The 27,183-nt window shown below is 36.3% G+C and overlaps 1 long non-coding RNA gene and 1 other non-coding gene across 2 annotated transcripts in view; both read right to left on the bottom strand.

The window, feature by feature from the left end:
• LOC133068244 (uncharacterized) overlaps window positions 1-24,378 on the bottom strand; it is a 68,019-nt gene extending 43,641 nt beyond the window's left edge. Inside the window, exons 1-2 of the long non-coding RNA XR_009695479.1 lie at window positions 24,120-24,378; window positions 17,472-17,557 (exon numbers count right to left, since the gene is read on the bottom strand). This is a non-coding gene — a long non-coding RNA (uncharacterized LOC133068244). The remainder of the gene's footprint in view (window positions 1-17,471; window positions 17,558-24,119) is intronic.
• LOC133068705 (small nucleolar RNA SNORD113/SNORD114 family) lies at window positions 16,677-16,746 on the bottom strand. The gene has a single exon (XR_009695660.1). It is a non-coding gene; the product is annotated as a small nucleolar RNA SNORD113/SNORD114 family (small nucleolar RNA).
• Window positions 24,379-27,183: the final 2,805 nt, after the last annotated feature.

Here is a 27,183-nt window from a genome sequence, read left to right as displayed (position 1 = left end):
GCTATACCAGCATGGTTTGTAGAGGAACATACAATGTAATATTGCACGTGCATGTGCTCGGTCACTAAGCAGGTTGCTATTTCATCCTCCAGGGGATCTTCCAGACCCACAGATCAAACCCACCTCTCATTCACCTCCTAAGCAACCTGGGAAGCCCCAAAATGTAATATAAAATAGTTCTAAAAATGAATGAAATGACTACTTCTTCTTTTCATTGCCTCAGTTGTGCTGAATTAGACTAAACATAACTTTTGATTCATACCATATTCCCATCACTGGTCCATATTTGAGATTTCTATTTCCTGCAGACACATGTTGACGCTTTTGAAATGCCACTAAGTATTTGTGTACAAACCATCCTATCCAAGGATAGGAAATTCAAGTCTTACTTACTCATTTTTCTCTACGTTCTTAACCCCCAAAGCTAACTGCCAAGATTTTGCTTGTTAGAAAATGAATGTGTGCTGTCCTATGTTCGTTCTGGGGAGGAAACAGGAGAATTAAACTAGAATTTAAATGTATTTTAGTTATGTGGAAGTAGGTAGTTATAAACTTCAAATCTTTCTAATTAATCCAATATTAGACTTTCAGATGTTATAACCACTGTTAAAACAACCACATAAGAATAAGTTTTATCAAAACTATCTTTGTATTTTAACAGTTTAACAGAATAAAAGATAATTTTAATGGATGCTATTTTTGCAGAACTGTTTACATTTAAATCTTTATTTGGGTACATTTAAATATATCCAATAAGGGGTATATACCCAACACATACTCATATAGCTCATATAGCTCATTGAGCTCATATAGCTCAATATAAAAAAAAATTTTTTTAATGGGTAGTAAAACTTAATTTTTTTACAAAGAGGAAATGCCACGTACCCAACAGGCACAAGAAAAAATGCTCAGCTTCACAAATGCAAAACAAAACTACATGAGATATCACCTCACACTTGTCAGATGACCATCATCAAAAAGAACACAAATAACAAGTATTGGCAAGGATGTGGAGAAAAGGGAACCCTCATATACTATTGGGAGGAATGTAAAATGTGGAAAAGAGTGTGAACGTTTCTCAAACAAACAAAAATATAATGATCATATGATCCAACAATTCCACTCCTGGGTTTATATTAGGGAAAAAAACCACTAATTCAAAAAGATACATGTACATCAATATTCACAGCAGTATCATTTACAATTGCCAAGATATGGGAGCAATATACAGTCCATGGGATTCTCCATGTCAGAATACTGGAGTGGGTAGCCTTTTGCTTCTCCAGGGGATCTCTCCAACCCAGGGATAAAACCCAGGTCTCCTACATTGCAGGCAGATTCTTTACCAGCTTAGCCACCAGGGAAGCCCAAGAATATTGGAGTGGGTAGCCTATCCCATCTCCAGCAGATCTTCCTGACCCAGGAATCGAACCCGGGTCTCCTGCACTGCATGTGGATTCTTTTCCAGCTGAGTTAGCAAGGAAGCCCATATACTAACTATACTTCAACTTAAGGAAAAAAGAAAGAAAATACCCACAATCTCGTAAAATATCCTTATTCCACATTCTCAGTGGTGACTCTGCTTAATTCAATTTTATATGTTTATTTATTTATTTACTTAGCTACTCAAAGTATGATTTAACCATATGCCCATCATATGAAGAAAGTCAAAATGGCAAATCAGCTAGTACTCCAGAAGAGAAATATTATTATACACAATGTACTATAATATGTCGCTTATCAAAAATGTAAGTAGGTTAGGAATTTTTTCTTTCTATAATATCAGTAGCAAAAGCTCAAACTAATAAGATAACATTTTTTTATTCATTCAGTTATAACAATACATTATCAGTGAAGAGAAAGAAAATAAATTCTTTATGACACAAACATCTGTCTATCCAGTTATTATTCATAAACATAACTGACAAGATTATGTTTGAGTTGTTAATAAAATTTAGAGAATACAATCTGGTCAATCCTAATGCTTCTTATCTTACATGATCTGTCATCAGCATATGTTCACAACTGTATATTGTCACTCTGTTTATTTAACTTTTATGCAGAATATATCACGCAAAATGCTGGGCTGGATGAATCAAAAGCTGGAATCAAGACTGCCCAAAACAATGTCAATAACCTCAGATAGACAGATGACACCATCCTTATGGCAGAAAGTGAAGAGGAACTAAAGAGCCTCTTGATGAGGGTGAAAGAGGAGAGTGAAAAAGCTGGCTTGAAATTAAACATTCCAAAAACTAAGATCATGGCATCTGGTCCCACCACTTCATGGCAAATACATGGGGAAACAATGGAAACAGTGACAGACTTTATTTTCTTGGGCTCCAAAATCACTGTGGACAGTGACTGCAGCCATGAAATTGAAAGACGCTTGCTCCTTGAAAGAAGAGCTATGACAAACCTAGACAGTGTATTAAAAACCAGAGACATTACTGTGCCAACAAAGGTCTGACTAGTCCAAGCTATGGTTTTTCCAGTAGTCATGTATGAGAGTTGGGCTATAAGGAAGGCTGAGCTCCAAAGAATTGATGCTTTTGAACTGTGGTGTTGGAGAAGCCTCTTGAGAGTCCCTTGGACTGCAAGGAGATCAAATCAGTCCATCCTAAAGGAAATCAGTCCTGAATATTCATTGGAAGGACTGATGCTGAAGCTGAAGCTCCAATACTTTGGCCACCTGATGCGAAGAACTAACTGATTAGAAAAGACCCTGATTCTGGGAAAGATGGAAGACAGGAGAAGAAGGGGACAACAGAGGACAAGATGGTTGGATGGCATCACCAACTCAATGGACATGAATCTGAGTAAGCTCTGGGAGATGGTGATGGACAGCAAGGCCTGGCGTGCTGCAGTCCATGGGGTCGCAAAGAATCCGATACGACTGAGTGACTAAACAACGACAATCTTCCCAATCAGAAAGCACCACACCTAGGTGGGTTCTCTGGTGAATTCTATCAGAATATTTAAGGAAAAACAATTATACCAATTCTCCTAAAATCTCTTTTAGAAGATAAAAGTTGAGAAAAATCTCCTATCCCATTTTATGAAGCCAGCATTACTGCAGTCTAATACAAAAAAAAAAAAATTATGGAACAGTATCTCTAATGAACATAGGTGCAAAATTCCTCAAAAAAATATGAGCAAATGAATCCAATAATGTATAAAAAGAAATAAAGTATGATCCACTAGCTATTATCCCATCATGCACATCACGTCAAAAGGGTGTTGATCAAAAGGAGAATACCCATATGATTATATCAATAGAAGCAGAAAAAGTATCTGATAAAATACAATATTCATGAGGAAAAAAAAAACCCTCAACAAACTAGAAACAGAAAGGAATATCCTCAATTTGACAATGAATATCTATGAAAAAAATTCCTAAGGCTAGGCCTTAATCACCCTCTGCAATGGCCCATACTGTCTGTGGAGTCTGCTTCTCTCTGAATCTGAATAAATCTACTTTTTACCTGTCAAAAAAAATACCTATAGCTAATATCATAACTAATAAAAAATTTGAAACTTTCCCACTAATATCAGTAGCAAAGCAAGGATGTTCTCTCTCAACACTTCTTTTCAATATTGTATGAGAAGTTATAGCAAACATAACAAGAGAAGAAGAAACAAAAAGTATACCATTAGTGAAAGATGAAATAAAACTGTCTTTGTTAACAGATGACATGGTTATCTGTGTAGAAAATACAAAAGGACTAATAAGAACTCACAAGCAATTATAGCATGGCTGTAGGATACAAGGTAAATAAAAGTCACTTTCCTATATAATAGCAACGAACAAGTGGAATTTAAAATTAAATTGACAACCAAAAAATGAAATACATATAAATCTGACAAAATATGTACAAAAATTATATGAAGAAATCTACAAAACTCAGATGAAGATAATCAAAGAACTAAATAAATGTAAAGATATTCCATGCTCATGGGTAGGCAGAGTTAATACTGTCTATATGTCAGCTCTTTCCAGCTTGATCCATAGATTCAAGGCAGTTCCGATAAAAGTTCTAGCAGGTGTTTTGTGGTTGTAAACACAGTGATCCTAAAGTTTACACGAACAGGCAAAAAAACCAGGATAGTGAACACAATATTGAAGAACAAAGTTGGAGGACTGACATCACCTGACTTCAAGATGTACTATAAAGCTACAATAATCAAGACAGTGTGGTACTGGTCAAAGAACTCATAAAGTGATCCATGGAACAGAAGAGAGCCAGAAGGAAGGCCCACAAAAATATGGGCAACTGATCCTTGACAAAGGATCGAAGGAAATACAATGGAACAAAGATAATCTTTTCAATAAATGGTGCTGGAACAACTAGATGTTCACATTTAAAAAAAAGAAGAAGAAAGAAATCTAGACACAGATCTTACACCCATCCCGAAAATTATCTCAAAATGGATTACAGACCGAAATAAAAATAAAAAAACAATAAAACTGCTAGAATAAAACATAAAAGAAAATCTAGCTGGTCTTTTGTTTGACAATGACTTTTTAAATACAATACCAAAGACACACTATGTGAAATAATTGATAAGCTGCAATTCATTATGTTTCTGTTCTGCAAAGTAACTTTCAAAAGAACAAAACACAAGTCATAGACTGGGGGAAAGTATTTGCAAAAGACATGTCTAATAAATGACTGTTTCCAAAATATACAAAGAATCCTTAAAATCAACAGTAAGAAAATAAACAACTTGATTAAAAAATGAATCAAAGACCTGAACAGACATCTCACCAAAGATGATAAACAGATGGAAAATAAGCATCTGAAAAGACACTCCACATTATATGTCATGAGGGAAATGCAAATTAAGACAATGAAGTACCACTACTCACCTAGTACAGCAGATATTTGGCAGTTTATTATGAAACTAAACTTATTCTTACCACACTATCTAGAAATCACACTCCTTGGTATTTACCCCAAGGAGCTGAAATTTTATGTCCATACAGGAACCTCCACATGGATATTTATAATCGGCAAAACTTGGAAGCAGCCAACACATCCTTCAGTGGGTAGATGGATAAATAAACTGTTTTACATCAAAATAACGGAAGATTATTCAGCACTAAAAAGAAATGAGCTTTCAAAGTCATAAAAAGGCACGAAGGAACCTCAAATTTAGTATGACTAAATTTAAAGACAATATGAAATGGCTATGTACAGTATAATTCCAACACTATTACATGCTGAAATCGCCGGGGGTTAAAGGGAGAGAAAAATGAAGCGACACAGAGGATTTTTAGGGCAGCAAAATATTCTGTATGATACTATAATGGCAGATACATGTCATTATATTGGGTTGGCCAAAAAGTTCCTTTGGGTGTTTCCATAAAATGGTACAGAGAAACATAAACTTTTTCACCAACCCAATATATTTGTCCAAAACCACTGAATCTACAACCAACAGTGAACCCTGAAGTTGACATGGACTTTGGGTGAAAATGATGTGTCAGTGAAGGTTCATCAGTTGTAATAAATGTACCCTTCTGGTGTGGGATGTTGATAATAGGAGAGGTGACATACATGTAGAGCCAGGGCAACTGTGGGAAATGCCTGTACATTTTCCTTAATTATGCCATGAACCTAAGACTGCTCTTAAAAAATAAAGCCTTTTGGAAAAGGGAGTGACATGTAAAAAATAACAGAAACAAAAAAATCTGCTCTTCAAACGCAACATTGACTCTTACATGAAATTGTCTTTTCTGCTTCTTACTCAAAAGGACAAGAGCTTTGATCTATTTAATTTTATTGGAACTCAGCACTTCCAAATGGTATTAGTCTTGTTCCTTATTTAATTATGTACTCTCATAATTGGTCTTTTCAGCGCCTTCCTTGTCTTCATTCGTTTACATATTTTATTCACATACTGATTTACTTAAAATATAATCTATACTCAAGAACTTCAACAGACCAAGAATAAGAACTGACACTTCTTCACTTCTGCTATATGATCATGTCCCACAGAGTTAATGGGGTAATTTTCTTTTTCTGATAGATCTTAGAGCTATAAAGCTTAGTTAAGTAAAATTCTGGATTCAGATACCGTATGATACTCATCGTTCGTCTTGGCTTGGCATTCCACTCCTTCATTCATTTGCATCTTTATTGACTGAATCATTCACTGATTCACTAACAATAAGAAAGTCAACAAAGAAAAATCTCAAAATTAAGATTTCTGAAACTGCTAAGACCAACATACAAATCTCAGTGTCACACACATGGATTTATTAGCTTCCTCATTTCTTGGAAATTCTGTAGTCATGGCTGATCCATGCTTACTCCTTTTCATTTAATTTGCCCCACATTAAATAGTAGACTGAATGATCATGAACCACCCCACAACTGGAACCCTGACAATCTCAACCACCTTCCTATGTGCTATCACTGAAGACTCGGTTACCAAGGTCACCTGAGGAAATTTAAATTAGCTATGGTACAAAAGTAAAGTGAAGTGGTTATCTACGCTGAAGCAGATGAAAATGTCCTCCCTCTTATTTTCTTTCACAGCCTCACTTAGGTTGAATTGGAGTAACCTAATTTATTTTTGTTCATAATACATTCCTATCACTGGCTGAGGCATGGAACTTTTTATTTTTCTAAAATAAGCATGAACCAAATCTAGAACTTCTACTATTACTTAGATCTGTTTTAGCACTCTGACTCACAGAAATGATGCCAAGATTTCCACCAATGGAGAATAATTAAGTCAAGTGTGGTGGATCCTTTGTGTGGAGTTAATAGTGGATTTTAGAAAGAATCTGAGTCTACAATTTATATTTTTCAAGGAATATTAGTAAGCCTGTAATAGATCAATCATAAACTTTGATTCATGACACATTTTAATCAAAGGGCCCAGAACAGCTAGCATATTATTTATTGACTTGTCTAGAACTCAACACAAGAATATGAAATGGTGATTAAAAGAATCCCACAGTATACTCTCTCCCAACATGGTAAGAATCCATCAATGTATAAACTATAATGGAAAAGAATATATATGTATATTTTTGTATATAGATAGATATGTAACTGAATCACTGTGATGGACAGCAGAAATTAACACAATATTGTAAATCATCTATAACTCAATAAAATATGTTTTTAAAAAAAGAATCTAGAGCATTTTTCCTAATAGCAGATGTCACTTGTGCAGGATGGGATTCATTTAAATACTTCCTCATGGCACATCTTCACCAATAGTATATGCTAGGCCCTCCATTATATATTTGTTTATCTAGTCACTGTTTATTTATTCATTTACTCTTGTACTCATGAATAAGTTAAACTTCAATTTACTTTTCCAGAGAAAACACAGTATTATCTATCCATGAACAACTCAAATTGCAATACAATTAGATACAACTATACACGTGAATCTGAGATAAAGTGGGAAGAGCCTAGTTGCTTTTTTTCTTCATCTGAATATCAATAAGGAACAACAGGACAAGTGAGTCACATTGTTTTTTAACACATGAACCTCATTGGCCCATGTTTTACCTTATTGGTCCTCAACAGGGGCCAAACTGTCCCCAGAGGGTGTTGGCCAATGTTGAAATAGTTTTGGTTGTCACACTGGGAGAGGGGGTTCCACCTAGTGGCATCTAGTTAATAGAAGTCAGTGCAGTTACCAAATACTCTACAGTGTACGAGAGAGTCTCCCACATCTATGAAACATCCAACCCAAAATTTCAATAATTCAAGGCTGAGAAATCCCACTTTACCTTCTTCAAAATACTTGGTTGAAAGATAAGTGGACTTCTATGTTCACTCATAATATCATCAATACCCTTGAACATAGAGACTGGATCAGAAATCTGAATGGTATTAACAGCTGCTCATGTATTCATTACTCCCAGACATAACCAATTGGATATCTTATTTTCAATAAGCAGTCAGCACTTCTCAAATAATGCAGAACATTGATTTCCAGGTATTTATCTATGTATGCTATTTATCCAAATAGATTTATATTGGAATTGAGCACTTTAGAAATGTATTAATAGCAAAAATACATTAAACACTCATAATTGGACCACATATGGCTTTCCTTGTCTTCTATACAGATATACTTTCTCATTTATTAATTCACTTACAGTAATCCCATCCAGATCTATGATTATTAATAGCTTGAGAACAAAATCCTGATCATTAACTTCTGTTGTACAGGCATTAACTAGGTCTCTGACCTCAGAATTTGGTTAAACAGGGTTTAACCAAATCATTTATTCACATACACCTCAGATATGCATTGGTTCAAACTTTGCACCTTTCTATTCATGCATACCTTTGTTTACTGATCCCCTAATTAAGTCACTAATAATAATAAAGTCAATGTGTAAAATTCAAAAAACCCTAAAAACAATATCCTAGAATATTACTAAGGTCTATCTATAGGCTTATTTTTCACAAAACTAAGATTCTACATCTTTTTTGCAGCAGATCACAACATTATACACTGAGATTATCAGCTTACTTGCTTCATGTCAATCCCATATTTATACTTTATCTACTATGCCTGTCCTCCTTTCACTTAATTTTTCCATGTTTTAAAGATGGTACATATGGTAGCCAGCCTCCAAGATGGCACCAAGGATTCCTGGTTCCTAGTACTTGTTGCCTTGCAGTCTCCTCCCATACTAAATCATGCCCGGCCTCTACACCCAACAGAATACTTGACAGGCAGACAAGTGTATGACCGCTGAATCTTAATTATACATACATTGAGCTTTCTGCCTCCCTTTCTCTTGTACTGATTGCTCGTGGGGAGCTCGGCTGTCATGTTGCAAGGACACTCAAGCAGTCCTAAGGAGAGGTCCACGTATGAAGGGACTGTGGTCCCCCTGCCAACGACCAGCACAAACTTTCTAGCCTTTGAGTGATTCATGGAGGCAAATCCTCCAGCCCAAGCTTTCACGTATCTGCAATCCTACCTGACATCTTGACTGCAAGCTCACAAAAAGACTCTAAACCAAAACTGCCCACTATCCTCTCTAGATTCCTGCCCCATAGAAGTTGTGATGCATAACAAATATTTACTGTTGCTTTTAGTTGCTCAGTTGTAGGGTAACTTGTTACACAATAAAAAAAAACTGATACATACAATGATCAACCACCAAGGTCATATCTCACAATGAGGACATTGATACTATATTCTCTCATCCTATCTACTCCCCTTTCAAGGAGTTATGACCTAGCTCTTTATCACTGATGAAAGGTTTAAATTAACCATGGTATAAAATAAAATATAATAATAAAAACACTGAAGATGAATAAAAGTTCCCCATCATTTTTAAAGGACCTCAGATTACTCGTAAAACTTGGTTAACTACCACTTTTGACACTGCATGGCATCCTTTGGTCTTCCCCAGTGGCTCTGCAGTAAAGAATCTACCTATGATGCAGGAGACACGGGTTCAATCCCTGGGTCAGGAAGAGCCCCTGGAGGAGGAAATGGCAAGCCACTCCAGCACTCTTGCTGGGAAAATCCCATGACAGAGGAGCTGTCGTCGATAGGGTCGCAGAGTCGGACACGACTGAGTGGGAGAACACAGCCCGTGGCATTCTTTGATTTTACGTATTTGGTTGTTTTCCTTTGACATAACGTCAGGATGAACAAATCTCCTTACCCAAGGACATGCATTTTGACCACTGTCATCTACCAAAGTCTCTCGATAACTTGTGTCACTCAGTCGTGTCTGACTCTTTGCGACCCCATGAGCTGTATGTATGTAGCCTGCCAGGCTCCTCTGCCCATGGGAATTCCCAAGCAAGAATACTGGAGTAGGTTGCCATTCCCTTCTCCAGTGGATCTTCCCAACCTGGGGATCAAACCCAGGTATGCCGCATTGCAAGCAGACTCTTTTCCATATGAACTACAGGGAAGTTCCCCAATACCCTACCCAGAGGTAAAAATTAAACTCTTAAGACTATTGAACAATTAAATCAGCTATAGTGCTTTCATTCTGTGATATAAGATGCATATATTTATAGAGAATGTAATAGGATAAATTTAACTTACAAACTGGAGTCATGAGCTACTAGATTAATCATAAGCCTTGGATCCTATCACATTCTTGTTACAGATTTTTTATATATTGACTTGTTTACTGCTTAATTTTTAATTAATATAGCAAATGCTGTTAAATCCAGCACCTAACACAAGAATAATTAATGTAACTGGTATTCTATTGATCTATATACTCCCTAACCACACAGTTCACAGCCTCATTCATCTTTTTCAAAGGACTACATTCATGCATTGCTAAGAGTAGGCTGTGAAAAAATGGTGTAATATTTACCTTAATTTTTCATTGACTCTTATTTTTCTCTTATTTAAATACTCCAAGAATAATTTGATAAGACAAGAATTCCTTTTTCATTGAAAATAGTTTATCTTTACCTTTGTTTCATGACACCTGCTCCTCACCGACTCATGTACTACCTTCTCCTAAATAATTGACCAAAATACGAACTCATTCATTTATTCACTTTTAACAACACATTCAAAATGAATTCAAGCCAGGACCCTGAAAGAGAATATTGACTCACACTAGTTTCTGGTCAAACACTCATTCTCCACAGACAACTTGTTAGATCCTTTCTTGTTTTGTTTTAAATAATAGACAGTAAACAGAGTGATTTGATCATGTATACTAACATATTCTCAATACTTATCTATGTTTGGCCTTCTTTCAATTAGGCACTTATTTAAACAATTATTTTTAATGTGAATGGTTTGTTTCTTTTCTAAATAACCTAACAACCAACTACCCAACACCAATCCAAAAGCAACAAGGATTCTTAGAATATATCCTATATGGAAAACAGTTAAGTAAGACCTGATCTATTCAGGTTATGATTAGTGCTTCAGCAAATAATATATTAATAATCCTTGCTCACTGCTGGCTTGGATCATTGGTCATCATTCATTTACACTTCATTTATTCTTGCATTGCTTAGGACACATTTCACAGACACTAAGAAAGCAAGCTCAAGAACCGCATCTTTGATTACTCCTGACTTTTGCTGTAAGTCCCTTTTCCACTAAGGAAATAAGATTTCTTTTTTCTAATGAATCTTAAAGTTACAAAGCTTCATCAAAATCCTTGACTCACACATCTCAGAATATTCACCATTAGTCTATATTGAATATCTTTTTCTTCCTCTGTTATGTGTTGTCTATTCCCTTATATAATGACTCACTAATAATAATATAATCCATCCTCATGAATCAAAAACCCCAAGAACAACATCCTTGACTATCACTAAGAACTGTCTATATATGACCGCTTCCCATTCTGCTAACAGACAACATTTTTTGCAATATCCTTACATATTTGCTTTTTGCACATATAAATTAACTAGCACCCTTGCATCATATCAGTCCCATTAGTCCATTAGCTTGGCCCTTTCCATTTAAAGACAATGCAATGAAAAACTAAGGGATCCATAATCTCACTCCACAACTAGAACAATTTTGTCCATCTTCCAGTGTGCTCCTCTGTCAAAAATTAACAGCCTAAATCTTTACCAGTCGAGCAGCGCTTGAAACGCACTGCAAAACTAAAACACAAGGTTTCATCCCCGGAAATGAAGGAAACACCTGCATCTTTTTTATTGAATTTTGAGAGAATTAAAAAATTATCCGTCATAAATCCCAATTCCGGCCCACGCTGGTGGTTTTATTGATTAATATACCCATTTATTACTTTGAAAAATTTAAGTGACACCCATAAACTAACCTCCCAACCCGAGAACATAAACTCTATCACTTACATCACTCTGTTCTGTCCTTACCCACCAAGCGTGTAAAAGCCAAGATCTTCAGCACTAGATAATGATTAAATCATCTGTAGTATGTTCACTTGGTGAAAATGTAGACTTTCAAAAAATTTTCTTTAACAGAAGCTAGTTTTTCCATGTTAATTATTAATATAAACTTCGGTCATTTAATAATCTCTTCATTGCCCAAGAATGTCACTCTTTATTGACTCACTTAATTTTTATTTTTAAGTAATACAGTGAATAGCAGTGTGAGACTACAAACCTCTATCTATCATAAATACGTGTCTACATACTCCCTATCCATAAACCTAACAACTTGCTGATTGCTTATAATGTACCTCACTTGTGCAGCATTGGATAAATGTAGATCTTTATTTTATGGCATATTCTCACCAATTCACATGATTTTTTCTGAGTTATAATGTCTAGTAGTTCATTTATTGATTTCTGTATATAATTAGGCATGAAATAGATTATTTGTCTAAAGAATTTCTCCATGTAAATTTTGTATGTGTACTTAGCCAAAGTGGGAAGAACCCAGAGTCCTCCTTCTTTATCTTGACAATGTTTGGACATATCAGGAGTACATATTACTTCTGGTTCCAAACACATGTTCCTCCCTGGCCCCTCTTTGGCTTTCTTTTGAATAACTAGTCTATATATAAAATGCATTCCTTTATTCTCTTGTAACAATATATCAAGATCAATGAAAAAAACCAAAGTACTACATAAGAGCACTGGATATCCTTCTTAATGCTCATAGCCTATTGACGTAACTAACTAAATCCTCTTTTGATGTTTTTTAAATAAAACTTAGTGACTAGAGATAGATTAATCTTAACTCTGATCATATGACAAAGTGTAATTTTGCTTTGTGTTTGGCCCTCTCTCAATAAAACAACTATATAAGCAACTCTTTATATAAACTTTTTTTGTTGTTCTTTTATAATTAAAACAGCAAAACCAGCAATGAAAGCAGCCACCTGGACTCTTAGTTATCTCTGAATTGTTCCCGTAGAAGGGTACAGAGCTTTAATCTGTTCATCTACAGAACCCCATGTTTCAAACATGCACTAATAATCTTTGCTTTATTGCATAATTCCATAATTGGTTTCTGTGAGGCCCTCCTTATCTTCATTCATTTACATACTTATTTATCCATTTCTGAGTTCATTTCCCAAAGAGTTTACCTTCTGCCTTTTTCTCGATAGGCCACCAATTTCAAGATAGGAGTTAATTACAATTTTGGATTCAGACCTAACCCCCACTCTAGGAGTCATCACCGGTCCAAGCTCAGCACTTTTTTTCCTCAATCTTTTACCCCTTCATGTATTGATTCATTCACTAGTTCAGTAATAACACAATCACTACATACACATCATAAAATCTTCAAAATATGATTCTTGAATGCTACTAAGATCTATCGATATGCTCATTTCCTATAGAACTAATAACACTAGATCTCCTTTTCCAATGACCCTCAGTGTGGACATATGTGCTCCCTCCCACTGAGATCTTTTGAAAGGAAAATCTTGATATCAACTGTCATGTAAATATAAAAGAATAGCAAACATCTCTGAAAATATGTGAAACATTTTCCAAATTTTTGGAGGAGTCATCAGTTGTGCAAAATTGAATTAAACATCATCACCTACGGTTCATTAGCTAGTCTAGTCATTGGTACTGTACAGCATTCTTTAATTTTATACTTTTATGTAGCTATCTAATTTTTTTGAAATATTTCAGTGAACAATGAACAAATACTCCTAACCAAGAACATAAACTTTCAATGTTACCCAACTTGGTATATATGCTTCTTAAACAGAGTGATATCACCCAAATGCTTCTTCATTAGATATGATTAAGTCAGTTACAGCGTATTCATTCTGAGGTCAAAAAGGAGGCTTTAAAAATAATGAAAAATCATGAATTTACATATGTTTAGAGGATACTAATTGCAGAGTTCTAGATGGGACCTAAAACTTGTTTCATATCTTTGACCCAGGAACATCACTGTTTTTTATTTACTCAATTATTTAATTTTCATTTTAAGCTATATACTGAACACCACTAAATCCACAATCTAACCCACAAGTCAGAACCTTAAAGTCAGATTTTCTTCTTAATGATTCTTTCTTGTTGAAATCAGATAAATTTTAATCTTTGTTTTTCATGGCCCAAGCTTGACTTGTCTTTATGTATTCATTCACTCACTCATTCATTCATTCATTTAATTACTCAGGGAATAAGTTCACCAGCTGCTCATTATATAAAGAAAACAGAAAATGCTAAAATGGGCAGCAGCCCAGAAACAAAATACTATTATGTGCATCTGTCTATGTGCACATTATGCAAAAGAGGAAAAGCCTAGATTTTTTTTAAAGTATGAAAGTCAACTGTTTAAAACAGGATAATCACTATGTTTATTCCATAATAGAGTGCCTCATTGGTGTGTGATTTGCATCTTTCAAGTAAAATATGAATCTATTCATTCATTCACTAGCAGCAATATATAATTATAACATGTCACTATTATAATTATAACTCCCTGGACAAAAACTTTCCAATAATATTAGCATGTGATCATATACTCACAGTCAACCATCTTAAATTAGCCATAACTCTTGTCATAGGACTTATTCGCATCACTGGTCCATGATTTTCTTCCTATTAGATATTTAATTATTTGTGCAAACATTTCGCCCTTTTCTTAACAAAATAAACAATCGGCAACCAACTATCAATCCATCAATCCACCATAACAGTATTCAATGTTGAGCATATGTGTCTATTTGCTCCCTGCCAGAAGAGGTAAAATCTTGATTTATTTATTTTCCTAGACTTCAGTGCTTCAGAAATATTTGAAAACATATTCTCATAAATGAACAATGTATGGTTTTCCTGTCTTCATTCCTTCCTTCCTGTCTTTCTTTACTCATGCATCATTTCAGTTATTATAAAGAAAATCCATACTCAAGGAACACAGAGCTTAAGAACAAAATCCTGAATACTCCTTTCTTAAGCCACAAGCACCTTTACCTAGAGGGAATAACTAAATCTCCTCTTACAACGACCTCAGGGCTACAGAGTTTAGTCAGAACTCTTAATTCAGACAGTCCAAGACACTCATCATGGATCCAGACTCGGCATTTTTATCGTCTTCATTCACATCCTTCCAGATCATTTTTACATGAATAAATTAAAATACAATAAATATCCATGAATTATAAATGCCAAGAACAAGATGAATGATAGTTACTAAGTTAAGTCTATTTACATTTGTCCCACAGAACTAATACATTTAATGTCTTTTTTCAATGCACCTCTGTGTTGCACAAACAGATAATCAAGAGGTGTGTTTCAAAGCAAAACCATACTGATAATAGGTTTTTGCTTATCTCTTGACCCAATTTGTTCATATTTTAAAGGTGGTAGAATAAAAAACTATGAACTGCCATCTTCCCTTACAACTAAAACAATGTAATTTTCTTCCTATGTTCTCCATCCTCAGCAAGTAAACAATCTTGATCTTCAATCATGGACTTCCATGGAAGATCCATGGAAGGATCTTCATCCATCAAGGACTGGATGTCTAAATATACTTTGGGGTCATCCTAAAATGGGACATTATGTGGCTCTAAAAATTATTAATCATGAACCTTGGTACATAACATCCCCTCTTGATCACTGTTTGGTGTTCTTTAATTTTATTTATATATGTAAAACCAGATTTAAAAAAAAAAATTCCTTGAAAATCCATGAACAAACTTCCCAAATTGAGAACATGAGCTTCAACAGTTATTTATATTGATCTCTGTGCTTTTTACTGACATTGGCAACTGCTAAGAGATTGGTCATTAGAGAATGATTGAGTTGGCTATGGTATGTCCATGCAGCAAGGAAAAGCCAGTTCTACAGTCTATAGTGTGAGCTTTGCACTGCCAGATTAATCATAAATTTGGATCATATCACATTCTCATAATTGGTAGAAAAGCTGCAATTCTTTTTATTTATCAACTTATTTGACTTTTCATTTTAAGCTATGTAGTAATAAGCATCACTGAATCCAATACCCAACTCAAGAATAGAGTTTTTAAATATCACAGGTGCATAGTTGCATATTCTCTGCTCTTAAGTTAATGGCCTACTAACTATTTTCATGAACTTTGTGCAGAATTGTATACCTTTTTAAAACTAATGTCATGGCACATTCTCACAAATAATCCTAGCTTTATCTTACTTGATGACTTTACAAAGCCTTTCATTTATTTATTTAATTTGCAATGGAACAATCTGACCATCGATTTATTTTCCATAATAAAATTATATATATATATATGAAGTATTAAACTCTCCAACTGAAACACTATTTTCACATGTGTAAGTCTCTACGTGACTTAGAAGGAAGAAACCAGGTCCTACTTTCTTCATATGAACATCAGTAGGATAGATCAGGATTCGCTATAAACCTTACTTCAGAACACAGGCTCCATATTTGTCCATAGTTTGCCTTTTTAAGATAATCATTCCAGATAAATCATATTATCTCAATTACCTGAGAATCTACACACTATATACTTGAACACCAAAAATGCTAACAATTGCCACCAGGCTTAAAACCCACATAAATATATGACTATATCATCCTCCCACCAACTTGGAATGCCAACATGGATACCCAGGTGTGACCCTTTTTGTCTTTACTCACTTACACATTTGTCTATTCACTCATGCATTCACTGATTCATTTACATCAATAAAAGCCATAATGAGGAACCACTAAGGCCCAAGAACAGATCCCCAATTTGCCCTAAACTCTATCCCCTAAAAGGGAAAACACCAACTTTTTTTCTAATGGACCTCAGAGTTAGGGTTTAATCAAAATTCTTGATTCATATACCCCAGAACGCTTATCACTGATCCAAGCTCAATACTCTTTTTTGATTTGCTTCAATACTCTTCATCTATTTACTTATACATTGTTCATGGATTGTTTATACATTCATTATTTATCATTTCATTCATGATTTCACTGATTTTTTAAAAAATTGATTTCTGTGAATCACAAAACCCCAAGAGCAAGATCTCTGAATATTGCAGAGAGCTGTTTACAACTACTTATTTCCCACCGAGTTAACAAATGAGGTCTATTTTTAATTGAATCTCAGTGTTTCAATGTAGATTAATCAACAACCTTGTTTCATGCCCTTCCCATGTGTTTTACTACTCTCTACTTGCTCAGCTTTCATGTAATTTCTTCATGTTTTAGAAGTAGTACAACGAACTTACTATCTCACCCAACAACTAGAGGACTGACAATACTTTCCATCTTGCTAGGCGCTCCCTCCTCCAGGATTTAACAACCTAGACTGTCATCAACTGAGAAATACTCCTACAATGTGGTACAAAAATAAAATGGAATATTAAGCAACTGCAAAAATGAATGCAAAATCTTCAAACTTTGTTTTTAATGGATCTCTGTTGCACTGATAGGGATCGCTCTTAATACATGGTTCATGACACATTCTCATCAGTGGACCATATGTGGCTTCCTCTGACTTTGTCTGCAGTAGCCACTCATTCCTTTGAAATAGTTCCATGGACCACACGAATTAGCTTCAAACCAAGAATACAAACGTTGTTACTTACATGAGTCCCTTTGCTTTCTATCCACAGAAGTGACAGACAAGATCGTCATCACTGGTAATGAATAAATCAGATTAGGTATGTTGAATCTGTGGAGTAAAACAAGGATTTCAGAAAACTGATGATGCAGTGTAGATTTTTTTTATGAGACCTTAGTCTTGCTGAAACAAATCTGTCATAAAATCTCCTTCTAAACACATTCAATTAGCCCAAGAACGGCTCTCTTTTTATTTTTTAAATTATTAATGTACTAAATGATGACAACTGCTACATCTATATTCCAGTATAATAATTCAGAACTATGTCTGTTCCTAATTCTTTCTATCAAACCCTACCCACATAGTTAAGAGCCTACATGACCTTCTTTATAGGTCTTCCTTGATTTGAGTGAAGGAAACTTACATCATTCTTTTTCACCACGCTTGACCTTACTTTATGACTTCACTTATATATTTATTTTTTATTTGTTTACTCATGGAATAAGTTGTCCATTTTTTCCCCAAAACAAATGCAAAGTGGTCTAAAACACTATTGTAGTGTTTTAGATATATATCTATATAGATATATATAACTGTCTCTACAGTTCTTTACCTAAAGTGGGCATAGCCCAATCCCCTTTTATTTATATGGACATCAGAAGAGTTCCGTTAGATTAATAAATGATTTTTAATGATACAATATCCTCATTGGTCTATGTCTGCCCTCTTTTAAATAACCTCTTCCTTCATTGGGGCTTTCCTGATAGCTCAGTTGGTAAAGAATCTGCTTGTACTGCAGGAGATCCCAGTTTGATTCCTGGGTCAGAAAGATCTGCTGGAGAAGGGACAGTCTACCCACTCCGGAATTCTTGGGCTTCCCTTGTGCCTCAGCTGGTAAAGAATCCACGTGCAATGAGGGAGACCTGGGTTTGATCCCTGGGTTGGGAAGATCCCCTGGAGAAGGGAAAGGCCACCCACTCCAGTATTCTGGCCTGCAGAATTCCATGGACTATATAGTCCATGGGGTTGCAAAGAGTCAGACATGACTGAGCGACTATCACTCACTCACTCCTTCATTAGCTAACAATAATATCACCTACATACCCCAGGTAAGAGTCCAAAATAACACTAACATCTGCCCATAAACTCAACACCCAAAGAATAACAACTAAACGTATTTTTCAAAAATGATATTGGTTGAGACAACCTGATTAAATCATAACTTTTCTCATATCATGAATTCTTAATAATGGCCCATGCTTGATTTTCTTTAATTAGGTAGTTCTATAATCAATTATTGTATTTCTATTTTTCAACTTTCTTAATAAAATTAACAACCACCAACCCATAACAACATTGACTCTTACATAGAGCTTACATACATACACAGGTTCTTGATCAACATGTTAAACACCCTGGACCCTTTATTTATTGGAATTCGACTTCAAAGAAATGTTTCAAGAATAATCTATATCTCATTATGAACTGTCATTGTTGGTAGTTATCTCACTCTATCTTTCTGTCATCATTAAATAATATGTTTATTTATTTACTTATTATTGATTCACTAATAAAAGGATCTACACCTAAGATCTATCAAATCCTGTATTCCTAACTTCAGTGACAACCTCGTATCTCACCAAAGCTGTAAATTAGGCTTGTTTCTAAAAACCTCAGTGTTACAGGGGTTAGTCAAAATCCTTGGTTTGAACACCTCGGAGTACTCATCAACGATCTAGGCCCGGGACATTTTTCTTTATTCATTTATACATTCATTCATTCATTCATTCATTAATAATTAATCAATATCCTTCAATAACCATAAAGCAAGACTTTAAGGACATTACTAACTTCTGGTTTTTGCTCATTTCTCTCAGAACTAAAACACTGTTCCTATAAGGGACCTCACTGTGGGATTTCACGCAAATCCACACTCATAATGGCAATTCTTGGTTCTTTACTCTTTCTTGAATTTGTTAAAATTTTAAATGTGCAACAAAACAATCCAGGAACACCTCATTTTACTTCACTAACAATTTTCCAACTCAATAGTCTCAACAGATTAAAAGTCTAAATCTTTTATTCCTGGCAGAATGTGTAAATCAACCATGGTAAAATAAATAAATAAAGTGAAATAGAAACAACTGTAAAATGAATGAAACGTTTTCTTTTATCTTTTCTTTTCATGGGCCTTAATTATTCAAAGTTGGGTTAATCTAGAACTTCCCTGGTGGTCCAGTGATTAAGACTCTGAACTTCCACCAAAGGGGCCACGGGTACAATCTCTGGTCAGAGAACTAAGACCCCACAAGCCTCGAGGCACAGCCAATAAATAAATAAATAAAATTGAAAGAAAAACAAAGTCAAGTGTATCTAAAAGTTTGCTCACTGCACATTTCACCAGTGTTCATCCTCGATCCTTTTTATGTATTTATCTGTCTATTATTTAATTTGATTAGTCATGGATTAATTTAATCCTATATCTATTGTTCAAAAGATAATTAACAAGAGTAAATCAAAGCTCACACAACTCAATATCATAAAAACACACAACCCCCAAAAAATAGACAAAAGATTTGAATTTCCAAGTTCATTCCAAGTTTCAAGTTTTCAAAGAAAACATACATATGGCTACCAGGTATATGAAAAGATGTTCATATCACTATCAGAGAAATGCAAATTAAAACGAGAATGAGGTATCATTTGTCAGAATGGCTATTATCAAAAAGTCTACCAAAAAATAAATGTTAGAGAGGATATGAAAGGAATGCAAGCTGGTATAGCCACTATGGAAAACAGTATGGAGATTCCTTAAAAAACAAAAAATAAAACTATGATATCATCCAACAATTCCAGTCCTAGGATATATCTGGTAAAAAATGAAAATATTAATTTTGGGGTCTTCTGCATTGCAGGCAGACTCTTTACCAACTGAGCTATCAGGGAAGCCCTGCTACTCAGAATGAATTTCTGCCATTTAAAGCCATGCAGATGAACCTAAAGAATAGTATGCTTAGTGAAATATGTCAGGCAGAGAAAGACAAAACCTGTATGATATAACTTATGTGTGGAAATAAAGAATGACATAAGTAAATGTATATGCAAAACAGAAACAGATAATAGAGAACAAACTTTTGGATATATTTATAGCATTGTATTCCTAGGTGGCAAAGTAGTCAAGAATCTGCCTACGAATGTAGAAGACAAAAGAGACACATGTTCAAGCTGTTGGTCAGGAAGATCCTCTGGAGAAGGAAATGGCAACCCACTCTGTATTCTTGCCTGGAAAATTTCATGGACAGAGAAGCCTGGCGGCTACAGTCAACAAGATTGCAGAGTCAGACACAACCAAGCACACGCACAAACAATGTCCAAGCAGAGACCTTAAAATGCACACAGGTGGTTTTACTTGGCCTCTGGAGTTTCAGGTTTTCACTACGAGACAAGCATGACCCAGACACTACAACTCCTTTATCTAAGGACTTTGAATAAGAAGGCAAGAAGTGAAGTCAAGCCACAGCCTAGAGCACAAATGCTGCAAGACACCTATGTTAGAAACAAACACTACTATTGTTGTAATGAGTCTTATTCTGTAAGAGAATGAAATTGTGGGTTACTTATGCAGCACTATCACAATGACTAACTCATACATTTTCTCCCTTTTATTTTTAAGAATTTTTTCATTTATTGGTTTTTTATAATATAGTCAATGAAATCACCATGAAGGTACCATCAAACCTAACAAGAACTATAATTTCTATCCATCTCAGTAATTTGTTGTTGTTGTTTACTCAGTTGTGATTGACTCTTTTGTAACCCCATGGATTCTAGCCTGCCAGGTTCCTCTGTCCATGGGATTTCTCAGTAATGTATGTATATATACTAGGCATGGATATAAAATGTAGCTAAATCTTTGTAATTCTTACCCATAAACTCTTACTTTATGAAATTAGTTTCAACTGTACAGAAAGGTATTAATACAAATATTTGCTTCATGATATACTTTCTTCTTTGGACCTTGTTTAGTTCTGTATGCATACTGACAATTAGTAACACCTGTCTGTACATTCCTCACCAACAAATGTAAAGATCTTTCATTTATGGACAACAGTTACTATTGATATGTTAACTACAAATGTTGGTACATGGCACATTCTCTTCCTTGCATCATACATGGAGTCTCTATTATTTATTACTCATTTTTTTTTAAATAAACAATATTCTTACAATGAGTATCTACAAAATGACTATTCAACCTACCAACTACAACCTTAAAAATAACTGCTTGATACTCTCTCACCAAAATACACAAATCTTCAACATTAGAGAAATGTTCACATAAACTTTGGGGCATGCATTCAAAGTAATACTTAATAGTTGATCCAATAAATGAATAAGCCTATATCTATTTTTCATGAACCAAAGACTTTTTTGCCAGTGAATCTCAGCCATGCAGAACTGGATTAATTATCATCTTTTTCACATGGTACATTTTCATCTCTGGCCCATAATTAACCCTCTTTTATTAATTTATGTATTTAATTATTCATACCTAATATTCAAGGAATTCTCATTAACCAACCACCCAATGCAACTAATAGAGTCGCCATTATAGTCATATATGACTATTTAAATTTAAATTAATAAAAATAAAGTAAAATTAAAAATTCAGTTCCCCATCCTCATTAGCCACATTTCAAGTGCTCACTACTCACATGTGGCTCGTGGCTACCGTATTGAACAGAACAAATTACAGGTCATGTCCAGCAGCACAGAAATTTCTGTTGGACATAAAATACATTCTTTACCTTTAGCTAATAGGCTAGAACTGTTTCTAATGAAGCTAAATGGGACCGATCATAATTCTTTATCATTGGTCTATGCTGATTCTCCTCGGTCTGATTTGATCATTTCCAAAGGACTTTTAATTAACATCCATAAATCCAGTCTCTGACTCCACAGGTAGAACACCTACGCTGTCTCTCATCTCCCTTTGTGTTCCTTGCTCAATGAGTTAATAGCCTAGATCTTTATCCATGGAGGGCTGTTTAAATAAGCTAAGCACATATACACCATGAAATACAAAAGAGCTGGTAAAAAGAAACATGCTAGGTTATGGTAGTTAAAAGCACAGAACTAAATTAACTGTAATCCTTTCATCTGTGGGTCCGTCTCATCACCAGTCTACATTTTGGATACTCTGTATCTTATGTCTATTACGGGTTTCCCTTGTGGCTCAGATGGTAAAGAATCTGCCTGAAATTCTGGTAAATAAATAAATACATTTATTAATTTTTTTAGCACTGAAATTAACATCCAACACACGATCATGCAAAAACAGGAATATTGAATATCTGCTCCTTAACTGACACATACTTTAAATGGACCTGGGATGTACGAAGTTCTTGTTTTAGTTGCTAAGTCTTGTCTGACTCTTTTGCAAATCCATGCACTATAGCCAGTTAGGTTCCTCTGCTCATGGGACTTCCCAGACAAGAATATTTGAGTGGATTGCCATTTCCTTTTCCAGTGAATCTTCCCAACCCAGGGATGGAACCCGTGTATATTGGCAAGGGGCATCTTTACCACATGGGCCACCAGGGAAGCCCCATGTACAGAATCAGAAAAATTTTAATTCTGGAATAATTAAATATTATTAGCGGCTCATGTTTGCCCTCTCATTTTATTTATTAATTTGTTCATTCATTCATTCACTTACTTATGAACACCCTTGAACTACTGTCTACCTGAAGATTTAAGAACATCAACTACTACTTACATTTTCTTTGCCTTATCCTTATCATCCAAATAAGAGTCAAAATTTTCATAAAAACTGCATGATTAAATAAACTATGCTGTGTCCATTTCATGCAACAGAAAGCAACTTTTTAGCCTGGATCATTTTTAATGAGTCTCACTTGTGTAGAATTGAATTAATCAGCCTTAGTTTATGAAACATTATCCTCACTGGTCTGTGGTTTGTCCTTTTAAATTTTATGTATCCCTTTAAAAAAAAAAACAATAAAAGGACATTCATGAATCTTACACAAAATATAGTAAGCTACCACTTCTTTTCATTTCTATGTTCATCTCTCACTGAGTTAACAGTCTAAACTTCACCAATAGGATAATGTTGCTAAAACCATAGTGCATAACAGTAGAATGCTACTAAAATAAATAGCATATTTATGTTTCAATGTCCCTCAAAATTGCAGAACTGTGTAGTCCTAAATCTTGGCTCATACTATATCATCTTCTTTAGTCCACGCTTTTACTAATTTTGATTTTACTAATATAAACACCCATTTCTTTACAATAAATCAATAAACATATAAGGACACACTATTCATCTGAAGGCTAAGGGAAAGTAACAATCATATTTATATAAATATATATATTATTAATGTATAATATAATCACACATAAAATTAACATAATGAGCCACATATATAATTACTTTTTTATTTGCTTATTTCTTACAGGGAGAACAGCCCAGTTATATTCTTTTTTAATTCACTGACAGGCCAAATGAGACTCCTCATCCTGCATTCAGGACAGTGTCTCATCACTGGTCTATGCTTGGCCATCTTTGATTTTATTTGTGCCCATTCATGTTCAACAGCACATATGCACCCATCAACCAACCACCCAACCGTAAAACAACAACACTAACCATCACTCACGTTGGTTGGTCCATGGCTCATTTCCCACAGAGGTCACAGCCAAGATCTTCATCAACAGTGTCATTAGACCCACTCTGGGGCCTCCACGCTGCGGAACACAAGGCAGATATTCAAAACGGTGAAACAACCGAGATCTTCTCTAACGGTCGTCGGGTGAGCAGCACAGAATTAATCACAATCTTTAGTTCCTGACACATTCTCATCACTGGCCCAAGTATAGCTCTCATTGTACATATTTTTCCATCTAATAATTGTATTTATTACAATAAACGTGCATGAATTCACCACCCTAATCAAAACAAGCATAGTGACTGTTACAAACATCTGTCTCTACGCTTCTTCCTTACAGAAAAACCAGCCCTGATCTTCCTAATGGGACTCAGCTAGGCTGAATTGTGATAATAATGATCTTTGATTCCAGACATATTCTCATCCTTATTTCCTGGTTATCCTTTTTCTTGTTTTTACTTAGTTTTTTGAAATACAATAAGCACACATGAACTCAGCACTAATCCACAACAAAAATATCGATTAGTCCTTACAGACCAAAGCTTCTGATCCACAGAGGTAAGAGTTTCTGTATTGCTGTTTTAAATAGTCCACAATTGTATATAAATGGATTAATCTTGAGCCAAAATCCATAAAACGTGATCTTTGGTGGCCCACACTTGGCTCTCCTCCTGGCATGTATTTTATTTACTCATCTAATTCACTCCTAATAATATATCAAAAACACCAGAAGCCACCATTCAGCCCAAGACCTGTTAATACACCTCCTACCCACAGTCCCAACAGCCTAGAACTTACTAGGAATTTGTTTTGTTATTTTTAATAACCACTGTTGGGTAGAACTAAATTAGTCATAATGCTTGTTTGAAAACACAGTCATCAGTGGTACTTGCTTGGCTCTCTTTAATTCAATTTGTGCATTCATTCATTTGTACAAAAACTATGCAGCGAACACTCACTAATGCCTGCTTTTATCTGTCTACACTTCTCTTCCCACAGCCAAGATCTCTTCTGGCACACAAACCCCAGTGTGCCCATTCTATGGCACACAAACCCCCATGAAAAAGAAGAAAATAGGCCAGAACTTTTTGCATGTTAATGTCAGGTTAGCAGACCTGGATTAATCATCACCTTTTCTGCAGACCCATTTTCACAACTGCGCTACTCAAGGCCATTATTTCTTTATTCTTTGATTTTTTTTTTAATAATAAAATGAAGGACCACAAACCACTCTGATCTCTTTCTCATGTCCCTCGGTTGTTAAGAATTAACCGCAATCCTTGGTTCACGACCCCTTCTCCTCCTGATGCCTCTCATATTTCACTGATTACACAAAGCAATAACCCTGCAGGGCCCCCACCTTCAGCGCCTCCCCACTTAGCTCCCTTCTGCCCTCTACCTTAAACAAGGACCCCCATATCCCCTGTGTCCTCTTCCCTTCCCCTTTAATACATGTAAAATTGTATCACATATGTATTCTTAAAAAGTATTTTCCACAGTTCAGTGGCTGGCTGGGCCTCTGCAGGGCCGGTGTCAAGGGGGAGAATTAGATACATATGATGGACTTATAAGCACACTCATCAAGGGGTGGTAAAAGGACCGGAAGCTCTTTGTCTGGCCCAGCGGTTAAAGCACATGGGCTGGCATCACACTGCTGCCTCCACACCCAGCCTCCAGTCTTGGCTAGCTGGGCCACATCGGGCACGTGAACTAACCTCTCTGTGCCCGTTTTCCCCACCCGCAGTCACGGCAGCAGTCCCTAAGCAGCATCAGCTACTCTCCGACTGCCACAGTCAGCCGAGGAGCCCACCCCCCTTCGCTCCCCGGCTCTGAGCCCCTCCCCCACATCTTCCTTCCGTCTGCAGCAGCTGTGGTGCTAGACAGACAGACAGACCAGGTTCCACCCCAGCAGGCACTCGTGAGCGGTGTAACTGCAGAGACGTGACCTGGCTTCTCTGCCTTGTGCCCCAGACTCGTGCGGCCGGTCGGCTGCGGACAGCGACACCCGGGAGGGTCCAACGTGGGGGTGCGTTGGGCCACAGACCTTTCCGCAAGCGGCTCCCACCCTGCGCTCACCCTGCCCCTCCCCCGCCCCCGCGTCGCCCACCCCGCGGGTCCAACACCCCCGATCTGATTAGAGAAACGAGTGATCTCCATGCTCAGGCCAAGCCGAGGGTTTCCGAAAGGATGGGCCTCGGGCCGGAAATTGTTGGGATCTGTTCTTTTTTGGACCCAGCATCAAAGCTTAAACAAGTGCCCTGGAAAACAGAAATCCAACTAAGGGATGCGCTTTGTAAAACTAAAATTCATGTCATGAAATGGGCCTGCCTTCGGGGGAGTCCATGCCCTGAAATTCTTGATGTTCACATTGTTTCCCAGAAACCGAAAAACCATGACCCTTAGTGACAAGACCCAGCCAGCTTCCTTCCTGCCCTCCCAGACTGGCCTGGTGGGAGCCCAACATGCTGGCCCCAGAGCAACTCTGAGGCATGAAAAATAAAAAATAAATGACAAGTTAAAACATATTCTCTTATGCAGTTGTGCATATGATGTAATAGATACACACAAACGTACCCATGTGGGGACCTACGTAAGGAAGTCATGGGAAGAGCCCTAGGCTGGGGATCCCGATCCAGGCTCCCGCTTCCGCCTCGACCCCACCTCGGGGCACGGGGCGCACACCCTGCTGCTCCTAGGCGTCAGTGATCTCCCAGGCTTCCCTCCCCTCCCAGGGGGTGTGAAAATGAAAAGCATAAACTTCAAGTTTCCTCCAAGCGGCAGAGGACCGTTAACGCTGTACCTCCAGCGCTGGCCCGTAGTGTCCGCAGCATGTCTTCGCATACAATGTCCCATCTGAGCTTCACAACAGTCCTGTGAATAAGACATGATCATCACAATGAGCCAACAATTACTGCATGGACCCTCTCCTCCAGGCACCACGCTGCCTACTTTGCAGTCATTGGCAATGCTCTGGGATGAGAACAATTCAACAGCATCTTTCTTTTTTTCCCCCCAAAAAGTTTTGAGCATGCGCTTGGTGCCAGA

The sequence above is a fragment of the Dama dama genome, chromosome 13 (genome assembly GCF_033118175.1).
Source record: "Dama dama isolate Ldn47 chromosome 13, ASM3311817v1, whole genome shotgun sequence".
NCBI lineage: Eukaryota > Metazoa > Chordata > Mammalia > Artiodactyla > Cervidae > Dama > Dama dama.
This window is presented reverse-complemented; position numbering and strand designations above follow the sequence as displayed.